Source organism: Botryllus schlosseri, chromosome 11, assembly GCF_051294905.1.
Source record: "Botryllus schlosseri isolate E-star chromosome 11, Bs_hap1, whole genome shotgun sequence".
NCBI classification, from domain to species: domain Eukaryota; kingdom Metazoa; phylum Chordata; class Ascidiacea; order Stolidobranchia; family Styelidae; genus Botryllus; species Botryllus schlosseri.
In genome coordinates this window covers 7650121-7663505 of record NC_137246.1, presented here as the reverse complement: position 1 = coordinate 7663505, position 13385 = coordinate 7650121, and the positions used below count along the sequence as shown (strand labels likewise).

The 13385-nt window shown below is 37.2% G+C and overlaps 1 protein-coding gene, 1 long non-coding RNA gene and 1 pseudogene across 8 annotated transcripts in view; 2 read left to right on the top strand and 1 right to left on the bottom strand.

Moving 5' to 3' along the window:
- Positions 1-13385, top strand: part of LOC145450005 (peptidyl-prolyl cis-trans isomerase pseudogene) — a 430289-nt pseudogene that overhangs the window by 108120 nt on the left and 308784 nt on the right. The gene's annotated exons all lie outside the window — the stretch shown is intronic.
- Positions 1-13385, bottom strand: part of LOC145450002 (uncharacterized) — a 245823-nt gene that overhangs the window by 9912 nt on the left and 222526 nt on the right. The gene's annotated exons all lie outside the window — the stretch shown is intronic.
- LOC145450560 (uncharacterized) lies at positions 5242-11102 on the top strand. The gene is made up of 4 exons (XR_013918517.1): positions 5242-5883; positions 6337-6437; positions 6630-6734; positions 7765-11102. It is a non-coding gene; the product is annotated as an uncharacterized LOC145450560 (long non-coding RNA).

Below are 13385 nucleotides of genomic sequence, written 5' to 3'. Positions count from 1 at the left end.
TTAACGATGCGCGACTCTATCCACATCCAAGCCGTGTAATAGACAGCCTCTCAAGCAAAACCCAATGAAGCGGCGGGTTATCATAACATTTGAAAAGGACGGCGTCTCACCGTCAAAGTCATATGCTGATGCTATCACTGCTATCACTCTCACATTTGACCTACTCGCACAATAATGCGTTGTTACAAGTTTATAGCCCGTTTCGCAATTTAGTTGACGTCTATATATGGTTTTGAAGTCTGCAGATCGTGCAGAAATCGTGGTATGTTAAGGATACTGATGATTTGAATAAGATTGCTTCGATCGTGTTGTCACATAACTCCTTAGTACTTCATCTGGACATGGTCAACTTATGTTGCATAACGTAGGCCTAGGCTCTCAAATGCGGGGCCTGCGAAAAGAAATTATGCGACCCGCGTCGAAGTTTTGGATTTTTAATTATTGGACAGTACCTTTCAAAGTTGAAATTTACTATTAATTCCTTCAAAACATGAAAGGGCTCATCAAACTCCACTGTCACGTCAATTTAAAAAGCTGTGATGCGGTGCAAGATCAGGTATTGCGTCACTTGCCTATTCTTGATGATAAAACATGACCCGTAGATGATTGGCGGATACAAATTGTATCTTGGACTTGGACGTGATCCTTCGTAGATTTAATCGGATCTGCACTGACTAAGTGGCAAAATGAAAATGTCTCGAGTTCACTCGGATTAAGCGCCAGTATCGGAAAAGGAGTTGGGACTCGGAACGTAGTGACTTGGCAACAACACTGGACGCAACAAACTATTCGCGAGTAATGGGCAGGGTTACATTTAAAACAAACGTGTGTATAACACGACCCTTGTTTAAAACGTTTTTTTTTTTTTGGGGGGGGGGGGGTTTCAAGCCATAACATCACGAATATTTAATTGGAACGTCTCAGTGAGTTGACATTGACAGTTGAAAATATAAGGCAAATATCGCTCCTTTGTCGAAATATTTACGCACTAAAGCTGTTGAACCGACTATTTTGAGGGTCCCAAACATCCCATATCGTATACGTCTATTATATCGGGTAGTAAATGTCCGTAGGCTAATAAAACCTGTTTTTGGAAAGTATTTACATAATTAAGTCATAATTATAAAACTTCGAAAAAAATTATGTTTTTTTTAAATAAGGCCTTTGATGTAATCACTGTTTAAAACATGTTTTAAGGAAAGTGTTTTGAACAAGCATTTATTTTAAATGTAACTGTAGTCATGGGATAATAAATCAGAAGGTCGCAACTTAGTATTTCGCTATCCAAGCACGTCGTTATGGCGAACACTTGCATTCTGTGGCAGCCACGGTTAGTTACATCTTGGATCCTTTCTAAGGCCACTTGATGTTGGCGACAGACTTGTACAAACTACTAGATTTCTTTTCAAAGGGCAACTAGAACTAAACACTAGAAATACTCTATTTATTTAAACTCGCAATTAACTAGAAATGTGTAATGCGGTAGAATTTTGTTTATGTGACTCACTGAAAATTAGGAGTTGCTCCGAGGCTTGCAGACTATCGTAGGGCACACCTGGGCATTTTACGACCCACGGGCCAAATCCGGACCGCGAAAATCTGGTTAGCATTTTGAACTATACATTCGAATGTGTTTTAAAACAATAGTGTGTATAAATTGAACCGGAAATGCGTTTACTTATAAGGTGCTTAGTGCAGGGGTTCTCAACCTGGGGGTCGCGAGAAAAGTTTGTCAATTTTGTCAATGTCTGTATAAATTGTGACTAAACATGTATTTCAAAACCATTCTGAAGAGACGATTATTGAAGATTAAACTTAATTCGTATTCTAGAAAGCTTGCCAAACTCAAACTCCAGAAGTCGCGCCTAACGGAGTATAAGGCTGACTTCAACTTCATTTGAGAAAATTTTTTATTTTCTTTGAAGATTTAGAGAAATTCCTACGTGCAAGTCATTCAGTACTTAATAGCTTTAGCAGTAGCCTAAATCTCTGTGCGCTGTCGTTGATAGCTGGTGAACTGCACTGCCTAAGACAGACTTAGATGCAATGTAGGTTGCCCGGTTTCGCCCTAAATTTGCTATAAATCAACACAATTAAATTCATTTCCTAAACTGATCAAATTGAGCATGGCAGGACAGAACCACGCCGTTCTCTCTGTAGTCACTATACAAGCATTAGGATTACTCTCAGTGCAACCTACCTTGAAATTAATTGATGTCCTTTTCAATGTTTTTTTGTTATTTTCATACAAATTTGGGAAGTTTGTCAGCAATGTAAGAGACTAAACAACTGGAATGCGGATTCAAAATTGGCGTAAGATTATGTATACTATCAGATCAGGGGTGGGCAGCCCGTACACGGCCGCATGCTGCCATAGAAGGGAATTTGTGCGGCCGTCGACGCCTAATTCAATTAGTATGTGCTGGCAGCCGTAGACATGCAAATTGCAATTACGAATTCACTCCCGAATTTTCGAGAGATTTTAGTCAATCTTGAAATTTTCTTCGCGCTCCGCGCAATTCAACAAGACTTCATTTTTCGATTTTAACTGGAGCAGGAATGGGAATCCTCAAGAAATAACAATTCATTCGCGGCTCTGAAAAATTTTCGCGCTCCGCGTGACAATATGCACTCCCATCTACTATTCATAACATTGCCACTCGCGATTTCGGTGCGTACAATAGGCCGTTGTGAAAAGTATAATAGCCTGGAGTTCATCGGGAATAGATATGGACAGTTTACCATATGTATTTTGCGTCCAGATCGTTCATTGCGGCTATGCCCTGGAATGCGACCTTATGCTACATAAGTAATTGGAATGCCGCCATGATTAGCAAGAAGGTTGCCCACCTCTGTATTAGATGATGTGCTCTTTTTGACATGACGATAAATATAAGGGGTCAGGGGGCACGATTTTTTGACCATCGCCAAGGGCGGCGCGTTTCAAAAAAGGTTGAGAACCGCCGGCTTAGTGTTTATTTATGCACCGTGGCTACGTAGCCAATACATTTGTTGTATGTGCATTCTATAGATTCTAAATGAAGTCGCTTCAACATGGATTAATTGAAGTCGGAATTATGACATAAACACGCAGTTACTCAGCTGAGGCGGCGAGAAGGCGAATACCGCAAAACCTGCTAACAACACAACACAACAAGGCTATTGCACCAAGTTACACGCCGCTGAGGATGTAGTGACCAAGCTATATATTTTTCCATACATTTTGGTGTTCTAATAGAAGGACGTGTCTGTGATATTAAATATTATTTTTGTTCATTAACTCTAACTTCATAATTGCCTAATAGCAACACAGCCACTTAGAATTTTGTATTGACAACGTGATTCAGTGTTTTCGATCAGGGCTGTGGAGTCGGTAAATTTTACCACCGACTCCGGCTCCGACTCCGACTCCAAACATTTCCAATATACCGACTCCGACTCCTGAGTCTTTAAACGTACCGACTCCGACTCCGACTCCGACTCCCGACTCCGACTCCAGCATTATTACCCATTTACTTCGAAAATTATATGCCACATTGTCGGTTGAATGACTATCATACAACCATTACACATATGCAAACATATGATTAACGGTGGCATGCTAAATTGTTTCATAATGGCACAACTCGAATTATCCACCATGCAATTAACATGAAAGAAAGATTTGCTTAATATCCTTCCTTTTCAAGCTTTTATAACATGGACTCTCTAATATCCTGAAATGTATGAATCATTCAAATATGGCAGATATCCAATCCTGTATAATAAAAATGTAGATACAAAATCCAAGTGTAGCTCTTGTGTATGAGTCAGCAACTAATAAAGAGATTGAACTTACTAATTTTGTCATTGCACACTATCCTGATTACAAGTGTGACAGCCCACCAGTTATGGGTGTATGTGATGATGGTTAGTTACTATTGTAATGGTACTGTTATTTCTAGGGCCGCCAACACTCTAAATCGAAAGCATCGATTTAGACACAAAATTGTGCATTCAAAGATGCAATATGGGACAAACACATAAAGTCGACCCAAATCTTTCGCCGAAGTGGTGTCATAATATGTGCAAGTACACACTTCATCAGATAAAGTTACCAAATATGTGCTTCTGCTCTCATCTTATCATCTGTCGCCTGCTTTGATCATTATGAAAGAGTTTACGTATACATTTTAATAGTCCGTTAAGTCGCCGCACGAGTTGTGATATCAGTAAGATTGAGAGGGATTGTGAGGTCGACGCTGGAAACGCTGCTGAAACTTATCGTAATGTCACTGGTAAATGACCAGATCATCCAGGGCAAGGTACGGTACACTCGTGTGCCGATCATGACGTCATCGGTAAACCCAATGACCCTGGGGTCCGTTTGCTCCCGCTGGGTTATTTGCAGGGGAGGAATTGAGCGGCAAGATATAGATTCTCAAATGATGCAGCATTTCTATAATAGATTTCGAACGGTAATAACGACTCTCGTGTAGGTAATGCGTGCTTTTAGCCCCGTTTACATATAGCTCAGAAGCAATGTTACTTCTAATTTTGACGAGTCTGCAGCAAGCGCTCACCTATTCACTGCGCGGTCCCTTGGACAACAGTGCGTAACCACTAAAAAAAGGTCATCTCTTCGGATTTTTTGTGCGCAACTTATAATTTATGTGAGCAGAGACCGTGTCAGCTCAAATCAATTGCACACATGCGTACCTAAAAGGGCACATTACTCAGGAGTAGGGCTGGGCACAATGATTCGAGTACTCGAATCTGAATCGAGTATTAATTTTAATGATTCGAGTCGGGTAGTAAAAGACGATTTTTTCGAGTACTGAAATTTTACGCTCCTCACAACTGAAAGGTAATGAACTAACAAGAATTATAGTTTTGATAATATTTTCCACTGAGGAAGCCTTGAAACCTTGATTGGCCGTGTCGTAGCTTGATAGACATAGTACAAAGCTACGAACGTTACTGGAAATAACACATTTCCGAAGTCATGATCGTTCCACAACATTGTCAAGAAGTGCAATGAAGTCGGTATGGTCGAAAACATCTCGAAGTATCATTAATGTGACGGATAACAGGCATTATGTTCTTCGTGGTGGCATAAAAGGTACATATTTGAACTTTGACATAGTACATTCTGTTGTGACGTCATAATGAGTGATACTCGAATACTCGACTCGACTCGAAGCATTTTACGTGATTCAGAATCGAATCACTCAGGTACTCGATTTTGCCCAGCCCTACTCAGGAGCCATGAAGTGGACTGCTCTTTCATCAATGTCGCTCCATTATTTTAGTGTGTCGCTTTCTTGCATTCACTAGGTTTTGTGAACGTTTCTCTTCTCATTTTATTTACCTACCAAACTGGCAAAAGAAATTGATCATTTCAAAAAAATTATATATATCATTGTTACAACCACATGATTGTCTGACTTGACTATGACTTCCATTATATTGCGTTTCCCCATTATTGATCATTGATATATCATCAGTATAGCAATGAAGAAATCAATCAATCATTGTCATCACCATGTAATTTTGAAGTACGTTGTTTAGTAATCGTTAGTGTTACCTGGCTATTATCAGTGCATTCTGCTTTTGACTGTTGACTGAATAAACATCTCTATATTTCTCTATTGCTATCCCCCCCTCTCTCTCTCTCTCTCTCTCTCTCTCTCTCATTCACGCTTCACATCTCTCGGTAACGGCGGGGACTCAGTCAGGGTCAAAGGGTCAAATTTAAATGGAGCGACAGGTCGCAGTACAGTGACTTTGTGGATGTGGATGAACGGGTGCTAACCTCATCATAGCGGAAGGAATAAAGAAGATGTTGATTGCGTACGGGCGGGTACGGCATTACGAGAGAACACATTGCTTTAATAATTGAAGGTAATTCGTTCAAGAATATCAACATGCGATATGTTATGATTACCGGTATGTTGTCAAGAGGGTTCTTACAGCAAGCAGCAGTGTGAGAAATATTGGTAGATTGCCTTTTAGATCAACTTGCAGTAGCATCGAAACTGAGTTTCAGAATGTCAGTTAATCCTCTAACTTGATGCAATATGGGTTTACAACTAGAATTCTTGACCAAGTTATATAGATCTTGCTTTGCAGTTGACTCACTTGTTTTTCCAATTACATGAAATTTTCATTGGTTGAAAACATGACATTTCATTCATGAACCTATTATAATAATTATTGCTAATATTATCCAGTGAAATAAATCTTATTATATTCATATCAAGTTCCCTCTATATAACACATAGAAGTGTGTGTGCAATGTGCATGCTTAGCTCAATATATAGCTGCTTTTATAGTAACACTTTGCCTTTGTAATAGATCAGAGCGGAGTTTCAAATGTTCGTTCCGAGGAGTGTTGAAGCGAAATACTTACTACTCATGATGAAATATTTGGAGTAGAGCTAGAGACAGATGAAGAGGTTAGTATTATTTAACTAATCTAGAATGAATTTATTAATTGGGATAATCCTGTTTATTTTTGTTGCAATTTTATATATTAAATATTGTTGTGTCAGAACTCTTGCCTTCATATCAACCGGAATGCAATAAGTGGAATGTGCTTAAACCAAATCTTCTACATCATTTATATTTAATATCATATCTATTTGTAGGGAAAAGAAGCCGCTGCGGTTATGCTCCTGATGGAGTTACGAAATGCAGTAACTGAAAAGAGAATCAGGGCACAACAGGATTTGAGGGCGAAAACGCTTTATCATGTGAGTTGTAGGATTTGCTGCTTGCTTAACCTTGTACTGTATGAACAATGAACATAGATGTAGGATAACGTTCTGATTTGTCAGATTTGTACTGATTTCGACTCTTGTCCTGATTTTCGGCAAACATTGTTCGGCGTTTTCCTAACACCGTAACACGTTTTGCATGCCACGATCTGGCACAAGTTCGAACTTAACAGACCGTCACAAAAGTACAGCTAGTTGTCTGAAAATTTTGTGGCTTAACATGCGCGCATTTCGAGTTGGTTCTAATTCGGGGAGTCTGTAAATTTCTAAGTTGCGCCACAAACATGTGTTCTAATTCGGGGTCTGTTGAGTTCAGACGTGTGCCGCTAAAATGTGGCACAATTGTTTTTTGGTGCTGAAAATATGGTAGGCCTATGTTTTGAATGACGCTGTTTACGTTATGACGGTGCAATAAACATTCGAACTGAAAAAAGGCCTCCAAAAATAAATGTTTATTAAATGCTTTCCAATTACATCATTATTTTTGATAAGACTAAATCTAAGACTAAATCTGAGTTAGAATGAGTGGTGTGAATTCGTTTTCGTCCCACACCATGGAAAATCATTTCTGCTGCTAATGTAATTTTTGGTTTTCCTGACTTTGAGTCCATAGGATGGCTACCATGGATATAGTGCATAGAATCAGTGAATGTGATCATAATACTTGTGCCGTTCCAAAAGGAACCTTTATGATGGTATACTGATCAAATCTGAATGGATCATGAAAGGTTAGTAAACTTATGATTGTGTGGACAAACGCATACATGCCAACGACTAGACAGCATATCGTGACGACAGAATTTGCTATCACTTGTTTCCATGAGTTAACCTTGTTAAACCATATTGACAAAAACCTATATTGACCTGTTCAGCTCTATTTTTATTCAATATTCATTATGCAGAAGTCCCATAAAGGCATTTCTACCTATTCTAAATCTTGTGCTTTCTATTGACACATGAATTATTGGCAATATAATTTTACGTAACATATTTTTTTCAACTCCAGACCCATTCAGTCCAATTAACGGCCACAAAGCTGAGTCCTCGACATCTCGTACTAAAGCACCATGAAAATGGTGACCTGCAGTCATCATGGATCGTGGCGAATGGCTTCCGCATAAGGGGATCGTCTCACAATAAAGCGAAACCATTTGAGATGGTGCTGGATCTTTTCGCGTGTTATTATGTTTGTGACCCCACATATCCAAAAGTTTTCCAGATACTGTCAGTTTTACAGTATGTCCTGATTGGAGACAAAAATTTGGGTTTCAAACAAACAGGCTTTTCTGTTTCATGAGCAGATTTCAGAAATCCCAGTAATGATTTTGATTTCGTTTGCTGACTTGGACAACTATACAATTCTAGTACTAGTTTAGTTGTCTAATTAGAGTGAAAAAAGTGTAGCTAAAATTCTGATTATACTCTAATTTTGTAAAAAATAGCTATAATTATAATTCTACTTTAATTCGCGAAGTGCTTCATCTCTCTCATTCGAATCTAATTTGTGAAAACAACTGAACCTATAATTCTAATTGTACTCTAATTTGGAAAAACAGTGTAGCTATAGTTCTAATTCTACTCCATAATTTGAAATAAAAACTGTTACTATAATTCTGATCCCGCTCTATAATTTCGAAAAAAAACTAGCTACAAATCTAATTCTTCTCTAATTTGGAAAAAGCTGTGTAGCTATAAATTCTGATGCTACTCTAATTTGTGAAATGTTTCTTTGCTTCCAATCGAATCTAATTTAGAAAACAACTACCGCATAGCTATATTTCTAATTCTACTCTAATTTGAAATAAAAGCTACGTCTAATTCGGATTCTAGTCTAATTCATAAAATATACTGTAGTAGTTATTCTAATTCTACTCCAATTTTTCAAATGTTTCTTTGCTCTGATTCGAATCTAATTTGTGATAACAACTGTCTCGCTATATCTAATTCTACTCCAATTTGGGAAAGGTTTTTTGATCTAATTAGAATCTAATTTGTGAAAACAACTGTTACCATAATTCTAATCATACTCCAATTTTTGAAATGTTTTTTGCTCTAATTAGACACTAATTTGTGATAACAACTGTGTCGCTATGATTCAAATTCTACTCCAATTTTGGAAATATTTTTTGCGTTAATTATAATCTAATTTGGAACTGTGTTGCTATAATTGTAATCCTACTCCAATTTTTAAAATGTTTTTTGCTCTAATTAGAATCTAATTTGTGATAACAACTGTGTTGCTATGATTGTAATTTTACCCCTATTTGTGAAATGTCTCTAGGCTCTACTTTAAATCTAATTTGTGAAATCAACTGTGTTACCATAATTCTAATTTTACTCCAATTTTTGAAATATTTTTTGCCCTAATTTGAATCTAATTTGTGATAACAACTGTGTCGCTATGATTCTAATTCTACTCCAATTTGGGAAATGTTTTTTGCACTAATTAGAATCTAATTTGTGATTACAACTGTGTCGCTATGATTCTAATTCTACTCCAATTTGGGAAATGTTTTTGCACTAATTAAAATCTAATTTGTGAAAACAACTGTGTTGCTATGATTGTAATTCTACCCCAATTTGTGAAATGTTTCTTTGCTCTAATTAGGATCTAATTTGTGATAACAACTGTGTCGCTATAATTCTAATTCTACTCCAATTTGGGAAAGGTTTTTTGCTCTAATTAGACACTAATTTGTGATAACAACTGTGTCGCTATGATTCAAATTCTACTCCAATTTTGGAAATATTTTTTGCGTTAATTATAATCTAATTTGGAACTGTGTTGCTATAATTGTAATCCTACTCCAATTTTTAAAATGTTTTTTGCTCTAATTAGAATCTAATTTGTGATAACAACTGTGTTGCTATGATTGTAATTTTACCCCTATTTGTGAAATGTCTCTAGGCTCTACTTTAAATCTAATTTGTGAAATCAACTGTGTTACCATAATTCTAATTTTACTCCAATTTTTGAAATATTTTTTGCCCTAATTTGAATCTAATTTGTGATAACAACTGTGTCGCTATGATTCTAATTCTACTCCAATTTGGGAAATGTTTTTTGCACTAATTAGAATCTAATTTGTGATTACAACTGTGTCGCTATGATTCTAATTCTACTCCAATTTGGGAAATGTTTTTGCACTAATTAAAATCTAATTTGTGAAAACAACTGTGTTGCTATGATTGTAATTCTACCCCAATTTGTGAAATGTTTCTTTGCTCTAATTAGGATCTAATTTGTGATAACAACTGTGTCGCTATGATTCTAATTCTACTCCAATTTGGGAAATGTGTTTTGCACTAATTAAAATCTAATTTGTGAAAACAACTGTGTTACCATAATTCTAATCCTACTCCAATTTTTTAAATGTTTTTTGCTCTAATTAGAATCTAATTTGTGATAACAACTGTGTCGCTATGATTCTAATTCTACTCCAATTTGGGAAATATTTTTGCGTTAATTAGAATCTAATTTGTGGAAACAACTGTTTTGCTATGATTGTAATTCTACTCCAATTTTTGAAATGATTTTTGCTCTAATTAGAATCTAATTTGTGATAACAACTGTGTCGCTATGATTCTAATTCTACTCCAATCTGGGAAATATTTTTGAGTTAATTAGAATCTAATTTGTGAAAACAACTGTTTTGCTATGATTGTAATTCTACTCCAATTTTTGAAATGATTTTTGCTCTAATTAGAATCTCATTAGTGATAACAACTGTGTCGCTATGATTCTAATTCCATTCCAATTTGTGAAATGTTTCTTTGCTCTGATTCAAATGTAATTTGTGGTTGCAACTGTGTCGCTATAATTCTAATTCTACACCAATTTGTGAAATGCTTCTTTGCTCTAATTAAAATGTAATTTGTGAAAACAACTGTGTTGCTATAATTCTAATTCTACACCAATTTGTGAAATGTTTCTTTGCTCTAATTAGAGTCTGATTTGTTAAAACAGCTGTGTCGCTAGGATTGTAATTCTATCCCGATTCGTGAAATGTTTCTTTGCTGTGATTCAAATGTAATTTGTGGTTGCAACTGTGTCGCTATAATTCTAATTTTACACCAATTTGTGAAATGCTTCTTTGCTCTAATTAGGATATAATTTGTGAAAACAACTGTGTCGCTATAATTCTAATTCTACACCAATTAGTGAAACGTTTCTTTGCTCTAATTAAAATCTAATTTATGATAACTTTGTAGCTGTAGTTCTTATTTCTATTTGCAAAAAGCTTAAATTTTTCAATTGTGCAAGCTAGAAACTCACACATTTTCGTCCGCAAATGAATGTTCTGTATTCATCTTTCGTTGCAATAAAATATTTTTTGAGCCTAAGCTGAGTAAAAATTCATGGATGGCTGGTATTAATTTCGAGCTCTGCACGAGTCAGCATGAACACACCACCACCAAACACAGGATAGCCAGGCACACATCGGGTCCAGCACGTTGTGTGGTAGTTAAAAAAAAAACCGGATTTGGCGTGTAAATTTGCGTTCCTCTGCACGCATTAGAATTTAGAGTGAAGTGTCTAGCTCCGACTACGTTAAATGGACACTTGGTAGACCCATGACAATGCATGCTCTCTTCTGGTCTGAACTTGCTGCCGTGAGGACGCAGAAATTAGGGATGGTGTGAACGTGAGGTTCACGTTCGTGTTCTGTGTGTGAACCTCGGAAATTTAGAGGTTCGTGTTCACAACAGAACCTTGGTAGGTTCTGCACTGTGAACCTTTTGGTAAATTGTAATTTTCACTCCATTATAAGATCTTTGTCTCAAATTTATTGCATTTCAACTGCGAGCCACTCCATGCATGGTGCTGGCAGCATAAAAAATCAACGCTTAACGAGCTTTCCGTTTGTGAATATTTAGTGACTATCTGCTGTGAGCTTGACCCGCAATCACCCAACATCTCGAGCGATATACGTAGTCAACGAATGATGCTCATTCAACCAATCAATGACATTGATATCGTCTTCTGATGTAAAAAATCGAACAGGCGTACGGGGTCAATCTTGACTTCATATCTTTACTGTATCATTAAAACCAAATCCGTGCGTATAAAGTGCTTGCTACTGCTGCATAACTTGTTGTTGTTTGTGGTATCGGTAGCGAGTATTGAAACCCGTTGTACACTCTGCTCCATATCAATGTAGCAATACTCAGACACCGAACACATTGTCCGGTCTGGCTAAGACCGTTAAGGCGTAAGCTTATATTCCTTGGTAAGTCCTCGTCGAAATTGTTGGCAAAGCGACGGAATGTATTGATTTTACGCAATTATTATATCCTTTGATTACCGCTGTTGATACACTTAGCGACGTTTAAAACGCCGATATGTACTTCAGCATTGTGGCAATATGTGGACCGAGTCTTCGCTAGGTATCGCGTACATTAATATGGGCTATCACTTCATTGGAAGATAGGGTTGGAATTAGCAATATGACGTCACGTGACGTCACGAGGTTCACGTTCGTGTTCACACAGAACCTTTCAAAAAGGTTCGCGTTCACACGAACCTGAACCTTTCAGAGGTTCACACCATCCCTAGCAGAAATAAAGCTGTCCAAAACTATTGTGAATCTCTTTACATCGACTATATTAGGAGGTCTTCCACACAAGCACACACACTCTTACTACTAACATCCATTGGTCAAAAATGGAATTTAGTTACTACTAATATCCATTGGTCAAAAATGGAATTTAGTCAAGTAGTCAAAGACCATAGCCTATGTCTAGTCAACATGTAGGCCTACTTAATCAAGCATTCAAGGATTGGGACTTGCAGTCTTTCTTAATCATTTGTTCGATCCAAACAGCTAAGCTACACTACAAATATTTTTAATTTTGTCAAGTGGGAAGCATCGTTTGGTCATATTTACATCATTTTTACAATTTTACAAAACCTGCTCTGTCACAGTATCGGGTATAATTCAAAAAATGGCATCAATTTTGACTGCATCGCGAAGACGCATATTGCGAGTTTCTTCCCCGGCGCAACTGAGTTGTAATTTGCAAGTAATGTCTAATTTTAGCTATATCAGGGGTGATGGGCAACTTTTTCGGCCAAAGGGACACATGAGATTTACGAACCATTGCGCGGGCAACTGGAATGTTGATAACCTTTTTTTAGTCGTCCGATAGGAGCGAACCGAATTACGTAACATTGCAAACAAGACTTATATTAATATTAAAATTGTTAACAATATGTCATGCAACTGTGCAGTGCGCAATTAGGCCCTGGTCGCGCCAAACGCGAAATTTTGTGCAAGATAATGACCGAATTATATCAATAAATATGTTGCTAACATACATTGGAGGTCGCATCTGTATACCCCTGGGCTCATTTGGCATGGACAGGATTATTCGACGTTTAGACATAGAAAAACCGACGGTATCAGTGAACATGCCTCTATCATTTTGTGCAAATGTTTTGTCGACGATCTCACTGCGAGTGCACAAGCGAAGCTGCATGTTGGACGACACGTTATCTCCTAATTGCGAATATAGTTAGACTCAATTCTGTGAATAATATGTATTTATAATTTTCAGAAGGGGGCTGAAATACTGAATGCAAGAAATCTAGTGACAATGAATCATGCGAAGTACCGAGAAAAATAT